Here is a 13,513-nt window from a genome sequence, read left to right as displayed (position 1 = left end):
AGAAAAAAATTCTTTACAGAGAGAGTAATCAGGCACTGGAATGGGCTGCCCAGAGAGGTGGTGGATTCACCATCCCTAGAGATTTTTAAACGCAGATTGGACGTGGTGCTGAGTGCCATGATCTAGTAAATGGACTAGAGTTGGACCAAGGGTTGGACTCGATCTTGGAGGTCTTTTCCAACCCAATCGATTCTATGATTCTATGAAAGATGTAGAAATCTCTTCACCTACATCACACATTTGAAGAACCAAAGACAGTATGTAGATTGGTTTTAATTGGACACCCCTGTGTTTTTACACATGGTTTCTCAGTTTCCCATAATCTTGCAGGACACCTGGGTTTTCATTCAATAAATAAAACCAAAATGTTTTGTCTTTTTAAATAAATAAGAAATGTAGGTTTAAAACATATCAGCATGAAGAATTTGTTCTGCATTTATCCTAGCCAGTACTATGGAACAAGTGTTCAGAATGATGGAAAGTGTTTGGAATGAAAAGAAATATGGAGAGAGCTGACTTTAGTAAAGCTCTTTTGTTCTGTGTGAATATTAATTACTCCTGCTCAGTCCTTCATCAAAAATTCATTCAGAATCCTATGCTATTGGAAAAAGTGCTCACCTGGAGAGACAAACTCATGTCATTGCTGAATCAGAAGCTGGCAACCACCACAACAATACACATTTTTGAAGCACATCTTTATCTTCTGGGTGAGTCTTCCATAAGGTAAGCTTAAATGACATGCCTTCCGTGAGCCAGCTTGTGATTTTGAAAATGTCTCTTTGCACCTCTACTCTTAAAGACAGCTGGAAATACACAAAATAAAAACATTTTAAGATAAAAATTATTGTGGATGGCAAACAAAATATTGCATAAATAGAAAGAATGCAGAGATATAAAAACTGAGAAAACACTTCATAATCAGAGGCAGTACTCAGCTCAGCCACACACTATTTACAATTTCATTTCAGTAAGTCTGTGTATTCATTTTCCTTTTTCCTTCCACACATTATTGTCAATAAATTCTATATGTACACAGCACTGGAAGAAATTGAACTTAAATTTTCAACCATATTGTTATACTCCCTTTCAGTGTTTTTTTTTTCATTCCCAAATTCATCTGCAATGAGAAATTCTTCTTCTCAGGTGAAATGGTTTGTTGAATGCTGTTATTTACATGAATACTGTATTTACATGAGGCAATGTATTTAGTGTATACATGTTAATTCCTTTCAGTATTCTATCCACCTTAGCTCCATATTCTTTCCAGATACAAAAGCATTTTTGTGGGGAAGTGGCAAAAAGGATGTTTATTTTTCCTACAGATAGCTGTAGCCACATGATTTCCTCCATACCACTGTGGCTTGTTCTTTTTTCTGACAACCATTCACCAGTGGTGCTTGGCTGCACAAAGTCCCCCCCATCATTTCCAATTTATGGAAGAAACAGAAGAAAAAGCTGGCAGCACAGAAAATTCGTTCTTCTTCCAAAATCTAAAGCCGAACACATTTTTGAAAATAAGGCACTGTTGGATACTTTCAATAACATACTCTCGTATTTGGATGGTGCAGTTAAAAATGTTTTTACTTGAATCCTACAGCTAGATCTCATTTAATGAAGACTGCTGCCACAGTATGTGCTTTGCACAGTACGTGGTATGGAAGCAATTCAAGATGTCAGAGTGAGTGTTACGCTTCCTCTGCTGCTGCCCTCCCATCCCTGGATACCCTAAACAATGCTGTGTTCCTCCTGGCCAGATCAAATGAACCTCAAGAATCACTAGCTTCACACTTCCCCAAATCTGTTTACTCTGACCACAGCTGAGGGGCTATGCCACACTAGCCCATCCTCAGACTACATTACTGCAGCCCCAAACAACACTTCAGAGATCATTTTGATGGAGCCACCTACACAGAAGACACACTGCCTATCCCATGCTACTATGAAAATCAGAGCTAGTCTAACTCATCCCAATGGTAACATCAGCAGCATGCTATCTGCACTAATGCAGGGTTTCTACGACAAGGAGATGAGGAGGGTGAAAGGGAAGAAAGGTCAGCTCTCACGAAACTACAACAACCACAGTGAAAAACTGCATAATACTTTTCCAATGCTTCCACAGGCTAACCTCATGTCTGCTCCTGTATCGTTCCCAACCCTCACCTGCTGCTGTTCTCCTTTCACAGGTGCCACATGTGCAAGTCTCCTTACACCTGAGCTGCAGCACACTCCCCTCTGTGCATGCGACAGTTTTAAATACTTCAAGCTGCAAAATTTTATATACTAAATATGTTCCATTGCAAGGTCAACCAGGGTAGTTTAATTCCACTGTCTTCTGTTCAGTGATCTTTTTCAGATGGGCCATAACAAACAGATGCTGACATACAGTAAGACAACTACTCCTACAATGAATGTATGGCCATGACCAGAACAGGCTCTCTTATGGAAAACATACTCTATACACCTCAACTGAATTCATACTTTTCTACCTCATAAAACAGAGTCAACACTACTGAGAAAGGTATGAAGCAGTGAACATTCATTTTCCAATTCAATCAACTTGCGATTGTAAGCACACGAAAGGCACATGCATCTGATCTGGAGATCTCAAATTTACATTGTCACTCCTTGGATGAGAACACTACTTTCCACACCCAAAAAGAAAAACAAAAAAGAGTGAAAACATACTTCTCCAGAAAATTTACTTATTGTGTAGAATTTAAAAAGGTCTAGCTCAAATTTCAAATCAGTTCCTATGAAATCAATAGTAAGAATTAAGAAAAACAGTCTTCCAAGTAAGGAGTCAGAGAAACAATTACAGGGCCAAGCAGGAAGCTTATAGCACATGCATTTGATGTGCCAAGATGACCCAGGATTTGTTAGAAGCTGGATTGAACATCCTGTTTCACATTTATAATTGAAGGTCAGTCCCAGATAAATGATCATGAGGTGGAAAGACAAGATTGGACAAAGAAAATATAGCAAATACAGTACTTAAGATATAAAAGATATGAAAATATTATACACAAAAACATTTGAATCTCATTTAGAACTACATCACCACACATACAGTTTTTACTGAGGATTCCAAGAGCAAAATGAAATTTGGCATTTCATACCTAACCTTACAAATGTTTGTCAATGCATTCACAGTAACTTTCTCTTCAATATTTTGCATGTAGTTTACAAGTTCATCTTTCTAAAAGCTATGAAAGCAAGAATTCTAGTACTGACGCTCACACAGACTTTACCCAGGTTGTAACATTAAAACCCATCACACAGATCTCTGGCACCTGAGCTGACAAACTAAGAATAGGCTGTCATGTCCTTTGCCACACATCTCAGTCTGCCAGTCCTATCAGGCTCAAAACAACTCCCTGTCAAAGTTACCTTTTATGTGGTATCTTTCCCCAAACACTAATGGATCTTTCCAAACTGATAGTCCCGCTTTCCTCGTCCAGGTCACCCTACTTTCCCCTATTTCCACCAAACAACAGCTAGTCACAATTTCAAGGCTCTTCTTTTTCAGCTTTCTTCAATCCTCTATTTAGAGCTTCACAGAGTTTGTTTTCTGTCTCCTTTACATAGTAATGACCTGCAGGCTGTAGACTATTGAGGCGTTGATGGTACATAAGGGAGAAATTTCCTATTCCTGTTTCAGATATTTCAGCTTTGTCCAATATGCAGCAGTCTAACATCCAGCAGCAAACATGGAGGTAATCCTAAGTAGCTGTTGGATAGTAAATTCTAGCTGTGCTACATTCCTAAAGCAAATTCGGCACAGATCAATAGACCAATACTCATCTTTCGTATAAATCTTCCTCCTCTCCTGCCTCATTTCTTTTCTTTTTTAACATCATATGCAGCAGAAAAAAACATTTAAGTAATTCAAAGGAAAAAATTATGTATTTTTTTAAATAAGTGAAGTAATATAGGTATTTTCCTTGGCTTTGGAAGAGCTGTTCCAGGATGACAACTGACATGGACATTTTCAGTTCCAGGTAGCAAGGTTAGGCAAAAGCAAGCATTTAGAATAGAAAGTAGTGGGTAAACAATGCGACAGACAGCTCTAGCAGGTTTTAAAGCAAAACCTGTGCCTCACAGTTTACCTAAGAACTCCCTGACAAGCACTGCTGAAAAGCTACTGCACTTGGTGGACAAACTCTACGCAAAGAAAGAAGGAAGAGTTACCTGCAATGGAAACAGATACGTGTGGCAAAACTAGACTTAAGAAATTACAAACTACCAACAACTTTTGATGTGGAAAAGGTATACAGTCACAAGTACTGCTTTCATCTGTATTGCTGGTTTTAGAAGGGAACTTGCTTACAAGTGTTCTGAACAAACTTCCTTAACAAATTTTATGACTTTACCATTAGAACAAATAATTAAAATTAGTGTTTGTCTTCAGTTCTCACTGAGTTACAGACATGATGACTGTAGTCTACTCCTATCCAAACCAGTACATTCAACAGTAATATATGTTGTTCAGGCTGGCCATTATTAATAATAAAAAGAAAATCTTGGCAAGTACTGTTATGTCATTCAAGATCTTTTAGTAAATCACATGAAATCTTGGAGCAGATAAAAGTAAACCTTGTTATCACTGGGTATACCAAAATATAATAAGCAAGACTGACACTGTGATTTAGGTGTATTTCATTTATTGTACTGTACTCATAAACAACCCCAAAAGGTACCTTCTTTTGTTAACAACAGGCTTGTTCTCCATTTAAATAATAAAATGAAGATTGTACTTCTAGTCACGTCTAGTGCTTCCTGGGCACATCCTATTACAATGCACAAACGCAGCATTGGAACAAAAATAGACCAGAGCAACAGTAATCTAATTCCAACCTAAGAGGGATTTTTTTGTCTTCCTCCAGCTTTCTTTCCCCAATTCCTGTCTGAATCTTTCATTAACTACTCTCCTTTTGCTTCCTCTCTATTAAAAAAAAAATCAAGTCTGAAAGCTATGAATCAGGAATGCTTCTATGTCACCAGATCACCACAGTATCTCTGGATATGGTTAATCTTCCTTCTTTAATTATGCTTCTATAATTTAATTATGCTTCTATAATTATGTTTATATTCTTCTTAATTGATATCATACTATCTAGTTGATTTGCAAACTATGCTTTCAGATTTTACTGAACCATGGCTGAGTAGTTCTGATCTGCCATTAGGTCTCCACTGTGCTAGGTCTAAGAGGTACCAAAATTCCCTCCCCAAAGAGCTTACATTTTAAACATAAGTTGATGTCAATCTTTGTCAAATCCTGAACACCATCATTTTTATATTCTCTGCTCTGTAATTCTGTTGCATAATTTGAGTTCTGACAAGAACATGAACATGAAACATGAACATGAAAGCGTAATAATTCATTTATATTCCTATAGTATTCCTTGTCATAGGATGCCAGCTCTTAGACGTGAATGGCAGCTTGTTTCATACAGGGTTTTTTGCTCATCTAGAAGATTATGAGTTGTCCAAGATCACAGAAAAGTCAGTTGAAGACCAGCAAAAATATCCAAGTCCTTGAACATGGGACTGCACATCCTCTTTCCCAATTGTACTTTTTTCAGACCAACAGTATATGAAATTCAAAGTTTACAGCTGTATTCAAAGCATCCTAGAGCACAAAGTCCATCTGTGTGCTTCCCATTACCTACCAGTTTGGGATCTTTTTTTTCTGTCCTGACTGCTTTGTATTTGAAACACATTTTTCCCCACTTACTCTCCTTTTGCACTTCTAAACTTTTGTAGAGTCTATGGAATTTTTTTTTAAAAAAAAAGGAACAAAATGACTGTGAGCTGATAGTCCTTTCCACATTTCAATGGTGTCCTTGAAAAAAATGAAGGTAAAAAGAAGACGCGCCTAACATACCAAAATCAGACTAAATGTCATGTCCCTGCTGACTAGGTATCATTTCTTTGAAACATTTTTCCATACAATCTGGGGCATATGAAACCAATTCCAATTCCTTCCTTCATAATTCCTACACTACACTTTTTCCCCCATGAAGTATATATAAAAATCCATCTCCCAACTCAAACAGAGAAATGTCACAAAAGTTAAAATTCAAAATGGAGATCTGTAAACTGTGGGTCTCAAAAGTGCTGCTTCATTTCAAAAACAATCATATCAGCAGTTTCGGAACACCTACAAGCAGGAGGTGCATTTATTAATATTCTACAGAAGCAGTTATACAAAAGTAATGCACATTGCCCAAAAAGCACTCTAGTCCTTCCCCTTAGTACTGGAACCTCTTTCAAGCTTTCTCCAAGAAAAACAAATGTGTCCCATATACAATACTCACCACTGCATGCTGATACGGTATTGATCACTGTAATTTCTTTAAGTTACAGTTCAGGCTTACTTTCCCTCTCTAAGGGAAGAAAGCCACTGGTAATGACATTTTCCATAGAAATGCCAACTGATGCCAAAATTACACCGTGTAAGTGGCTACAGACTGGCAAACTCAACTGAAACATCAATACTGTAAAAGATGTGTTCCATTTCATTCATAATTCAAAAGATTAGAAAAACATAGTCAACAAAACACTATTGAATTTGAAAATATAAATTATACTTTCGAGGCTTTATGTTTGAATTGGTTTAGATCTACCCTAAATTAATTGCTTTTCCTTCACTGTGCTGTTAAACAACAAAGTTCTGAAAAACTCCACAAGAACTGTTTTAAATGTGGCTCAGGTGACAGGTATGAGAGATACTGTAAACATGCATTAAAAAAATTAAAGAAATACTTCTGTGGGGGCTGTTCTATTAAGTACTGAAACTTTAGCTGGTAAGGGAAATTATTTTCTTGGTCTCCTATCAATGGAGGGAAAAATACTGTAACTCCTTAAAAGTGAAGTAAACATAGTACCAAAAAGCCACAGGGTCCCAGGCGAAGCTGTATTAAACTGGAGTTATGACAAAGTTTGTATCAGTTACTTATGAGTTAACTAATTTTTTCACCAGTTCCAAAGAGGACAAGGTTTGATTTCCCCAAATCTTTTGTTCTTCAGACATACCATCCCTGCCAGCTGTGACACCAGTTCTGTGTAGACCACCACACCATCCCCACACCTCTGGATATACCCAGCATTTCCTATATCCCAACCACAACGTAAGCAACTACAGCCAGGGCTGTGCTGGGTTCACATTTCTCAGGTTGATTATGGGGGGAAAAACCCCAAATAACAATAATAGTTCTAATTATGCCAAAATAAAGTATAAAGATACAATATTCAGAATTGTAGTGAAAATCATAAGAAAACAGCCCTTAAATCACAAATTTTCAGCCAAGAAACCACAGTGAAAAATATTCTTAACTTTTAGCCTGTGAAAACTCATAAAATTTCATATAGTAATTCCTTCATCACAGTATATAGCATAAATACACAAATGCATTTTTCTGTATTTCCATCTGGAATTAAAAAGACTTAATCTATCTTTATTTTGTTATCATTTAATAAATTTTGACCTGGCAGTGACACAGGCCATGGCATTGCTAGACAGAACACTAGGGCTGAGGAATTTATAATTTGTTCTGTCCATTTCAATTACTACAGAATTTTTCCTTGGGGGAAGAAGAAAAATTGACTTCTTGTGGCAAGGTCCTCGTATTTTCCAGCAATCTCAATCTATTCCATTCATTTTCCTGTATTTACTTTGCAAAAAAAATATTTCATAAAGAGGAAACTGAACTTACAGCTCTAATTCTGCTTGGAATTCTGTGTAACAAGTTTCCACATCCCCAGGGATTTCCATTACTGTCAGTAGAGCACGGTATACATACATATATTTATATAGAAGTGTATGCAACAGCAGAGATCAAATTACTTTTAATTACAGGGAATTCTACTTCACTGTAATCACATCAACAAGTATGGAGACAGAGTACAGCCCAAGCTTCTTTGGAGTAACTTAAACCATGTAACTAATTAGCTCTGTCTTTAGAAAGTGACAAAATATAATTTTCTCACAGGAATTAGAAGACTTGTGTTTTCATACTTTCCAGGTTTTTCAATGCAGTCTTTACAGCCACAGTCCTCCAATGAGCTCCACACAGGTACAGCTTTGCCTTTATGCAAAGTACTAAACACTTACCAATACAGGCAAAATCATGCACCCATACACTGTGATCAAAATGGTATGGAATAGGAGACGATAAATACAAATTATCTATCTCATTTAAAGGAAAAAATACGTCTCTAAGTGTTATTTATTAGGAATTGTCTCTATCATTTTGTAACAATCCCAAGATTGCCCCATGCATAGAAATAGATCTGGCTTAAGCCTCAGAAGACACTCATATTCTGCTTATTTAAACTACTAGCAGGTTATACATGATTCACAAACTATTGACTTGCATTTTGAAACAGCCATGCATGAAACACCCCCAGTGCCAACCAGCAGGGTCCATAGAGGTATGCTCTGACTGTGCAGAAAATAAAAGGCTGATGTCCACTTCTGATCCCAGCTCATAAGAAACAAATAACCTCAGTCACTACCATGTGGAATCTAACTGATTTTTATTTATCTTTATGAGAGCATGTTTTACATTATGGACAAAACGCAATGGATGCCACTGATTCTATAAAAACATTGTCTTTATTGCTTTCTAAGGGAAAATTTATATCCCTATGAGAAGTTAAATCAGTAACAGAGGGTCAACAAAAGCATCTATTGTCATTGCAATGGTTATAAGCACAATAAGCATCTCAGCAGACTCTGAAACCACTTCCTCTCTCTTCTTGAAGCACATTTTAATTGCACAAATTCAATACTTATGCATCAATTTATTTTGAATTCTAATCTTTTGAAAATCAGAGCTAGTACTACAAAAACTACATTTGATGAAAAAGCAATTTGCATGAAAAATGCCAAAAGGCATATATAAAATGGTATTTAAAATACCAAAACAAAATTACGAAGCCTCTTCAAAATTAATTTCATCCATTATCTATATAAAAACAGACTATAATGGGACAATTTTTCTCTGTAGCAAAAGGCACTGAAATTGCAGCATAACTTCCATTTACAAAGTTTAATACAGTTTCAGTGTTATCTCATATGTTGGCTTTGAATTTTCCAATTAAACATTAAAATACTTCCTATTTTTATTTTTCTATTATAACTGTCACCAAAACCAAATGCAAGAAGGGAATGAGTAAATATAGTCTTTGGCAAACTTATTTTACATTTTCATTTTTACCATTTAAAGATATGGAAGAACATTTGACATTTATGTCTGTTGTCTTTTATCTCCCTTATTTTCACCATTCATGATAAGGGGGGAAAAGAAGGCCATTTTTGCCTAAATTTTATCTTTTTTTTATATAACTGCAGTTTTAAAAACTGACATAGAAAAATGGAAGTGCTTTCCACAAAGAGAATGAACAACCCATGTCCATTCCAATCAAGAGAGTAAAGGTTTGTGACACAAGGTAACATTTTAACATCCTTCTAACTCGTCTAGTAACTTTTTCTTTGCCATTGAGCAATCTGCAAATGTTTGCAATTTCTGTTCTGAATATAACAAACCTTAATGACTTTGCTACAGAGGACAATTTTCTCCTGAATGGCCTATCTGCTCTCATATCCCAGTCTTCATTGCCCAAGGATTTCCATTCTCAAACACCTTTATAGCTCAATACCCTCTGTAGCCACAAAAAGCAGTTTCACTGATGTGCTGATCATCTCTCCTGTAAAGCAGCTTCTTGGAAGCCTTAAAGCCCTTTGGCATTACAGAAATGTCCAAAACTGAAACTTTTCTTTACTTCAAAGGGTTCTCAGTGAGCGCATTGGGACACTCCAGTTCCATGCTGGGGCAGAATTTTGCCTACTTGAGAAAGGCAGGAGAAAGATCACTAGAAAACTCTTACGGATTCCCAGCCCTTACAAGCAATGTTTAGCCTGTGTATAGACCAATGAAAAAATACCTCAGGAGATTCTGCCGAATACTCTTTCTGAGGGGACACATTGCTTTCTTTCAGGATTAACTCTGTGCACAGTGATGCACCACACCTTTGGCACAGCTTGAATCAAAATTCTCAAGGCACTAACTTAATACAATTTCTTATATCAGAAGAATCAAAGATGAACATTAAGGGTGGAGGAGCACTAAAGGCTGTAAGTTTTAAGTTATCTGATATGCCTTTTGGGCAGCATCTTACAGAAAGGGACTAGATCATCTTCTTTGACCTTGCATTTGGTGACACTGTCCCCAGATACACATAAATTGTATTAGTTTAAACTGAATAAAAACCTAATTTAATTAGATCAGCTAAATCTTTTGCAGGAGGGCTCTTAAATAACTTTTAGCACTATGAGCACTACTTTTGCCCCATAAAATTCCCATCTCCTCATACCTAATATTAAACATATGAGTCAAGATCCACAAGTCTCTTTTAAAAAATCAGAATTGCACTGTCACTCAAAAGAGCAATCATGTCCTCTTCCAGTCTTGCCATACAGCTCATATGTGTTAAATTCCAGCACAGATGGATGGGAACTTATCTGGCACTGTCACAGCAGACAGTGGTGGCATCTCTTTAAACAGCTCAAGATCACACCACAGCCTGAAATGCATCCTTCTGGTCAGCCATCAGTCCTGTATGCATAATGAACTGTGAAGAACAGCAAATGTTTCACTTCCATAAATTTTATTCTTTTGTCACCCCTAATTTCTGGGAAGTGTAGGTAAGCCCTTCTAAAATGTACCTGCTGCATAGCATGTGGACCAGTTTTCTTACCATGAACCCCCAAATTGCTGTAAAAGATGAGCTTTTGGTCAGAAAAATATAACCATAACTTAGCTTTATTTTTATTTCATTTTTCTGGCAATCTTCGTGGTTAATTATCTTTACTCTTGAAAACATTCATTTTAGTTTCTAACTTAAATTCATCATTCAGACAGCCGATCTTAGTTTTCTTTCTTTAACACATACAATTTCTTTCTCCAAACAATTCTCTTTCTTTACAAGATCCTTCAAAATTATTAAATGACTTCAGTATTTTATTCAACAACCAAAAAAACATTAGCCTCTCTAAGGACTAAAATCTTGCCTTAGATCAATCCTTTAGTATTTCTCCAAACTTTCTTTAGTTTGTTGAACTTTTCAAATGTATCCATCAGAACTGAAACTGCTGCTTCTATAGAGGAATATTAATGTAACAGAGAAAGAGACTATAGAAATGGTTTGAAATACCAGGACAATGCAAAGTCCAACCTCCAGCAATCCTGAGCATCTCTCATACAGATGTACACTTCTGTTTGCAGCTTACTTGCACCTCATTGCATAGCACAAGACTGTATTTTGTACTCTAAAACACTGAACTCAAGTACACTAAAAAATTTCAGTCCCAGGATGGTAAGCAGTTTGGCACAGAGTGAGAAGATATAGCAGCCACACTGCAGAAAAAGTAAGAAAGCCTCAAGTCCTTTCAAATACGTGTCTGAGAAAACACCTCCAGGCCCCACAACCAATCGGCCTGATGCGGAGATGAGCAAGACACAACAGGACTGCATTTTTAAAAGTGTTCTCTATAGTACCTAACAGCATTGATCCAGGGCAGATCACCTCTAAATAAAAATACTAACAGTATTCAACTATCTTCAGGAAGCTACAGTTTATTTAAATCCAAAGCCACAAGACTTTGCCATATCTCTGTCAGGACCACTGCTAAGTCCCAGCTTTACTGATATCTTTTCTTTGTGCAAATATCTCTATGCAGTACTAAAGCCATTTCTTTCTCACAAATGAATGAACAGCTGTCACTTCAACAGCTTAACATTATTTTTACGATCCCTAAGATCATTTTTGCTGTCCTCTCTTGAAGCGTTATTTCAAATCCACCTTACCATGGGGACACCGTAGTCTACTATCAGTCCTGATCCTGTACAACCTCTGCTGAGTGGATCATGCTGCTTCTACCTAGAGATGTTTTGACTGAGCCTCCAAGGGTATCACCTTGTTTGCCCTAGTGCAACGAGAGAAGCAAGTAAATAGGATGACTTCTACACTTTTCTGGTTTTCAAATCCAACTCTCATCCTGTGATAAGTATCATTTGCCTTTCAGGTTCATAAACAGATTATTTTACATCTGACTACTAAAAATAAGTCTTTTCGAACTTTGACCATTTAACCCAGAATCTGAAATCATTCCATAATGATACTTGTTGAAAAATCACCAAGTTTCCTTTTACTTTTGGAATTATTTAACTTTGTATCTGCATAATTTATCAGTAAACATCTCATCTCACTGGAGTAGCAATAATAATTGTTCCAGTTTTTAACCAAGGAGTAGCTGCCGAGAAAGCTACAAAAGCATCCCTATTTGTGCTCCTGTTTTGATAACAACTACATCTTGAAATCTGCCAGTTAGCCATCTGACATATGCCTCACTAATTACAGACAAAAAACCCTCTTTAAACAGTACTGTGGTCCAGATTCAGATGCCTTGAGAAAGTGAGATGAACACATCTTTCTGCTTCATTCCAAAATTATTGTAACTTTTTATATGTCCTGATTGTATCTTTTAAAAGTCTAAATCCCAAATGTAAATAAGAGCTTACTTATTTCAAAATTCAACATGCAAAACATTGAGAAAAATTGGAAAGGATTTGATTAGAAACCTCATTCCATTGACTTGAAATAAGATGATGTCAGCAGAAGCTATCTTGATTATAGCTAAAAACTGTATTTTATAACGATCCTTTATTTTAAAAGCTTTATTATTTTTAACTCTGTTGGCCATTTATAATGGACTTTTTCACCTTTCTATATCCTTTGAATTTAGCTAGTAACTTATATTCAGCATCAATTTCTTTCCATATAAATGTTTTAAATTTTAGATTTTTATTACAATTTTTTATATAAATGTTTTATCACTGCTTCTATATAAAAAAAGAATTTAAAAGTCTCTAGCACTGGCTTAGATCAAAGGTCCATCTGGCCTAGTGTTCTTTGTCCAAAAATGGCCGCAAGCATTAGCAGGAAGCAGTACAGGCAGGGTAAACATATATGATACTTCACACACACACACATTCCTTGACTCCAATTGTTTTCAGTCTAATGTATTTCTTGAGCCTGGTGTGGTTTTTCTCATTCTCCAGTATATTTTTCTTCTCAGTGCTTCCCTTGTCCTTGAACTAATCTAAACCTTTCGCACTCACATAATCGTCTAGTACAAAAAGACATAATTTTATACTTCCCTCCACAAAGCACCTCTTTCTGCTTGGTTTGATTGTACTTCTAATGAGCTTCACTTGTTACTTCCTAATTCTTGCATGAGAAGACAGGCAGCAGTCACTTCCCTGATTATACTCTCTATGATGATTGTGTAATCCTTCTACAACACTTTTGTGAATGCTTAAACACCTTTTGTCTAGGCTGAAGACTCCACAACCTGAACTCATTCATTCCTCCAATTGAATTTAATCATATTTGGTGATTTCTCAAAACTTTTTTTCTTCCCCAAAGGCACCAGAACCAAAAACATGAT

At 36.4% G+C, this 13,513-nt stretch overlaps 1 protein-coding gene and 1 long non-coding RNA gene across 4 annotated transcripts in view; both read right to left on the bottom strand.

Annotated features, from left to right (window-relative positions):
- Positions 1–13,513, bottom strand: part of NEBL (nebulette) — a 257,377-nt gene that overhangs the window by 105,029 nt on the left and 138,835 nt on the right. The gene's annotated exons all lie outside the window — the stretch shown is intronic.
- The window catches only part of LOC139674073 (uncharacterized), a 32,695-nt gene that overhangs the window by 1,359 nt on the left and 17,823 nt on the right, over positions 1–13,513 (bottom strand). Inside the window, exon 2 of the long non-coding RNA XR_011698267.1 lies at positions 619–803. This is a non-coding gene — a long non-coding RNA (uncharacterized lncRNA). The remainder of the gene's footprint in view (positions 1–618; positions 804–13,513) is intronic.

This window comes from Pithys albifrons, chromosome 7 (genome assembly GCF_047495875.1).
Source record: "Pithys albifrons albifrons isolate INPA30051 chromosome 7, PitAlb_v1, whole genome shotgun sequence".
NCBI classification, from domain to species: Eukaryota; Metazoa; Chordata; class Aves; order Passeriformes; family Thamnophilidae; genus Pithys; species Pithys albifrons.
This window is presented reverse-complemented; position numbering and strand designations above follow the sequence as displayed.